At 34.9% G+C, this 5,798-nt stretch overlaps 1 pseudogene; it reads right to left on the bottom strand.

The window, feature by feature from the left end:
- Window positions 1-1,038: 1,038 nt before the first annotated feature.
- Window positions 1,039-4,326, bottom strand: LOC149553126 (protein NRT1/ PTR FAMILY 4.4-like; annotated as a pseudogene).
- Between the last annotated feature and the right edge of the window lie 1,472 nt (window positions 4,327-5,798).

Here is a 5,798-nt window from a genome sequence, read left to right as displayed (position 1 = left end):
ATCATGACACATTTGATGATTTTCTAACCAAGGGAACCTTTTGCAAAGGCATCATTGAAGAGGGTTAATAATTAAAGACTAGTCTACTTAATATGTTCTTCATAAAATTTTGCAAGGATCTTGTTAAGTCCAGGAGGTTTTTAAAAGATTTGACATTGTCTTCTATTTCTTCAATAGTAGTCATTTTCTCAAGGTCCTTAGCCCATACTTCGATACTTTCTTAGGGATCAACCTCAAAGAACATTCTATAACCTCCTAATTCTTGTTTCCATAGTTAGAGGAAAACAATTCTTTATAGAAGTTATAAAATGTAAAATTTATTTCTTCTTTATTCTTGGTGACACCATTCTCAACTTGGATGTCATCAATTAACTCTCTTTTCTTTTGTCTCTAATGATATTAAAGAAATAGCTTAGGCCTATGGGTCCTTCCCTTAGCCAATTAATCTTGGATATGATTTTTTGACCCTAGAATTTAAAATTTTGAAGTTTTCTCAATTCCATCTTGGTAGTACATAATTCATTTTCCAACTTCTTGTTGTTTTTATTAATTTGTAACAACCTTTCAGGTTTATTAAGTTTCATTTGCTGATAAGTTTATGATTTATCTCTATCTTTGGTGTTTTTTTCCCACACCAACTAAAACATATTACTCCATACAACAATTAGGACATCTCATTGCTTTCTAGGCCCAATATATCTACTACAATATTTGGAGAGGAAAATGAACATCTTAGTAGCACCACAAGTATCACTATCCTAAAGGAGAGACTTGTATTTAATTTGAAAATAGGGTATGCCTATCTTATGTTTGCATGGTATCAATTGAAAATAGAGTTAGTCTATCACCATCTACAATGCACTCAATATTAACAACAATTAAATTATATTTATCAAATATCATTCAACAAAAGGTTTGATGACCTTTTACAAATGGAATGGAAAAGCATGAAATGAGAAGAACAGATACTAACGGATACTAAATGACAACATAACATTTATTTGAACAATGAAACGACATTTATGCTCTATCCTTAGACTATTTTGTATAAGTATCATATGCAACTATTGGCTTGTACTTGTACCATCGTGCCCAAAAAATGTAATTGAAAAAGGTGAGCATGCTAAGAATAGAAAGAAAAATGTAAAACTAGTCAAGGTGATTGCGGTTGAAGTTATATCCATAAAGCCAACCATGGCTCTTAGTGCTGTGTCGAGTAGCAGAATTAACAACAAAAAAAAAGACGGTGCTGACAAAGTAACCAATGGAAGAGGAAGCAAATGTAAAAGAAGTGGCAAAGGATCTCATCCTCGCAGGAGCTTCACTGTAGAAGAATTCAAGCATACCCACAAATGTGAACAGATCTGAAATTCCATAAACAAAGTACTGCAATCCCAACCAAAACACACTCATTGGAATGGGTGGATCCACAATTGGTATATTGTCTACCATTCCATTCTCTATTGCCACACGTTTCCTCTTCACCTCCACAAGAGCAGCAATGGCCATGGAAATAGAAGATAGTACTAATCCAACCCCTATTCGTTGCAAGTGAGTAATACCAGATTCATGCCCTGTGAATTTCCTAGCAAGTGGAACCAAGAATTTGTCATAGATTGGAGTGATGAAAGTAAGAAAGAGTAAGGGAATTACAGCTAGAGATGCAGCAGGGAGTTGGAAATGTTTTCCCATGCTTCTATCCATAGTCACCCCTTGAGAAACAGAGAATGTCTGTAGTTGTGCTAAGCATGTGCTCATCAATACTGTGCTTGCAAATATGGGCATCATTCTCACTATTATTTTGGTTTCTTCTACTTGGGTTACATTGCACAAATGCCATGAGCCTTTTCCCTTGCTATTCTCTGTTTCTATTGCTGCTTTGTCAAGAAATCTGTTCTCTCCATAAAAGAACAATAGTTAATCCATTTGCTTGATGAGAAAAAGATTTTGATAGAGAGTGGGGAATATAGTTACGCAATAATAAGTCACATACTTGAATTGATCTGTATGTAGAAGACTCTCGGATTGCAAATCTGCTTCCTTATCATCCAACTCGTATAGTTCTTGGGGTTTCTCTGGTGTTTCAAGCTTTCGATTCTTGATTGCCACGACAAATACCTGTTTGAAATGCCAACTAGTTTTGATCATTAGTGAACAAATAATTCAAATGCTTGCACACAAAATATGAAATCGCAATTAATAAAGGTCAATGTAAAGAACAAATAAATTGAAAACAATATAAAATTTCTATATGGTTTTCTTTCTTACTCCATAGGTTAATGTAGTTGCGTCTATTGGATGTATGAAGCCTAACAGTCACCCTATTTTCCCTTCCAGAAATAAGACCATTCATTTTTCTTTCGAAAGCTCTTTAAGAGTCCAGTGGATAATGTTTATTCTACTGTGACTTGTAATCTAGAAATTTTAAGTCAATTTAGAGAAAAGAAAAGAAAAACATAACTTTGCATTGATGAATTTCATGCATATTCTGATTTCTCATTAGCCTAGACTAATTCACCCTTTTAGCTCCTTCTTAGAAATTATTTCAAGTCAAAAATTTGGTGTTAGTAAAGTTAGAGGTGGATAGAGATCTATCTTTAGAGGCAAAGATTAAAATTGACTTCGAAGGTGTGCACCTGATGAAGAGGACATCTGGCATAAGCAAAGACCTATACTAACTACAAGCCTACTACAATAAAATTATCGTCTCCTAGAGAGTAAGGGGTTGAAAATGGAGAAGAAAATGGTGAGGGTTTTTTTAACTTTCGTTTAAGAGTTGTTCACAACATGACCACTACATTATGTTTTAAAAAAATAAAAATTGACAATATCTTTAAAAAGAGGAATTATAAGGACCTTTTCAAGTTTTTCATTGGTGATATGGGTGGTACTCTCTTAGCCATTAGTTGGCTAGAATTTGATTTTTTGGTTTTATGATATATTTTCTGAAGACTTTTGATTGTATAATTTTACATTTATGTAGTATTATGATATTATATATTTTTATTGTTAAATGTGTTGTTAATATTTTGTTTTTAGGTTCTTGAAGTTGAATTTTAGATGTTTGTCTACAAGTTTAACACCCTGATTTTGCTGTTTGTATTATTGATTCAAAATTACAATTCAAAATTAGCCTAATTTTCAAAGTTATGAAAAATCTCAAGATCAATTTCATTATTATAAATAATATGATCAATATCCACACGAATTTACAATAAAGATAGTTCTGAATTCTATTTTGGGTAGAGATCTAAGAAAAAAATGACAAATATTAATGAATTTGTCTAATTGTAAAAGTTCAAATAATAAATAACAAAATGTTCTCTTTGATAAAGCTAAATTATCAACAGACTTATATAATAATAAAAACTCAAATGACCAATACCAAATGAAGTTGTTCAACTAGATTTTATGGTGAAACTCAATCTTGAACTAGCCCTGAGATCCTTTTCAGGGAGAGAATTTTGTGAACTATTATTCATGAAATACGGAAATTTGATTAAAAAAAATACACCCTCTATAGTAAAATCACAAGACTTGGACACATAATAATGCAGGCACCTGTAGAATTCGAGTAAGGGGACTTGCCTGTGGGATTCTGTGACGATAAGTAGTACATCCGAGCAAAATGCACATCATTCCAAACGATAACACATGTACCAATAACTAATTACACTTACAAATAGTAGCTTTTGAGACAGTGTACCATCTTTGAATGGATGATTATTGGTACAAGAATAGAGCGATCTTCTCTTTACCATTCTATGTTCAATTATCTAAGGAACCTTAGTTTTAGAGATTAATTTGTAGAGGAAGAAAAGAATCGTCAAAATCAGATATACCATTAAAGATGCAATGGATGAACCAAATTAGGTTGTGCCAGTAGTGAATGCTTCCCCTTCCCCTAACTATTTAGTTATTTAGGAAAGGTAGTTTAGGACAGAGTGATTGGTTTTGGTTTTCAAGTGAATAAGAAAATGGAATAGGAATAAAATATACCATAAACAAATGCGACAGAGCGCATCCCGCCATGGACAGACTTGCGAGCAGGCCTTCCCTTCCAGTCCACAAATCCTTCCAACTCATTAAACTCCGAACTGTGTTTTGGTTCTTCTGGATTTTTGCTGAATTCCCCCTGCAAATTTATATTTTGCATTAGTGCAAAACTAATTAAGCTGCAATATTTATCAGTACTCTTTCAGAAGCAAAGAAAAAACGCATGTAAAGTTTACCATCTTGTTCCGACTCTAACAACACAGCACTTGTTGCTCCACGGACACAAACTTTGAGCAATGAATGTGTGTCTCCTGCATTTACTATTATCATTCCTATATAGAAGGTTTCGCGCAATTATTTATAAAAAAATCTCTTACTTGCGAACAAAAGGAATACTGCTTTTCGTTAAAAATAATAAAAATAACAGTAATTCTTTTATTTTTTCTATCCAAGCCTCCCTGTAAATTTCTGTTAAATAGCATCTTCTTTCTGCCAAACGGAATAAAACTTTTCTGCACAAATAAAAACTAGCAATTATTAATAAGTAAAAAACAATAATGGAAAAATTAAAACAATATAAAAATTAAACATAAGGCTGGTCAACTATAACTTTGACTTCTTCACCTGAGAAACCAAAGACGTGGAAATGGCTGTCCTGCCGTGACAGAATCCCGGCAATATCCATTTGTGTACTAAAAACGGGCAAACCTGTGAAATAAACGGTGGAACCCAAGCTCTTTTGTATCCTACATATCTGCCTGTTTTTCCGTTGAGGAATGTCCACAACGAGGGCACCGGCTATCTGGAGCCCACGAAAATGCACTTCCTTTACATTGCTTTTTTTTAACTTTTTAAAAAATTAACAAGTCCTCTCCTTAGTATGGAAGTGCATTTTCGTGGCTGTATAGACGTTGTCTTATCTGGATGCCGTTCATCCATCCTGTATGTGTCTAGCATCGCCGTACATCCAGTGTCACGCGTCAGACCATTTATGTGTCACAGTACTCAACATTCGGCGTCAAGGAAATCATTCGCATTTGTTGGGAATACATTCAACGGTGTAGAGTGAAGAGTGGCAGCGCATTGCAGAAAGCGCTCTTTCTTTCGGTATCAACAAATACATACAGACGAAGCTCACGGAACTGGAAATTTATTTGGACGGCAGACGACAGACAGAAAAATTACAGTCAAAGGGTATTGGGGCATGTAGAGGTCGCGGTTTCGAATCTCGGAGGGGAGTACAATAATGTGTACCAAGTTTTGTTGGGGGTTTGACCGAAAGATCTCATAATAGTGGGACCAGGGCAGCAGACACAAGGAAATAACAAGAAACAGCGTGGACGCTTCTGTAAGAAACAGTGGGACCAGGGCAGCAGACACAATACCAGACAGGGTTCAGATCCTAGGTAGGCCCGTTTCCAAGGGTAAAACGAAGACTGGGGCCCAGCCCACAGCAAGATAGTGGCAGGCCTTAAGCCAGGGGTTTCAAGGTGCACTTTCTGGTTTTGTTTTATATATTTGCTCTTGTTAGCTTTGTTTCGCCCTTTTTTCTTTTGATCAATGGAAAAACAAATTGAGAATACACAAATGAGAAAACAAACGGTGGATATGCAAACCATGAAAAAACAAACCATCTCATTGGTAAAAAAACGGTCAAGAAATTATGGTACACTTTGAAACTAATCATTTAGGGCAAGTCAAAATGGCATCACTTGGCAAGACAGGAAAATATATCTGGGTCAATGTTAAACAGTTCAAGGGCATTTTAAAACATAGACTTGCTCGTATGAAAGGGTCACATG

Source organism: Cupressus sempervirens, chromosome 6 (assembly GCF_028749045.1).
Source record: "Cupressus sempervirens isolate cs-2001-9-10 chromosome 6, ASM2874904v1, whole genome shotgun sequence".
NCBI lineage: Eukaryota > Viridiplantae > Streptophyta > Pinopsida > Cupressales > Cupressaceae > Cupressus > Cupressus sempervirens.
This window is presented reverse-complemented; position numbering and strand designations above follow the sequence as displayed.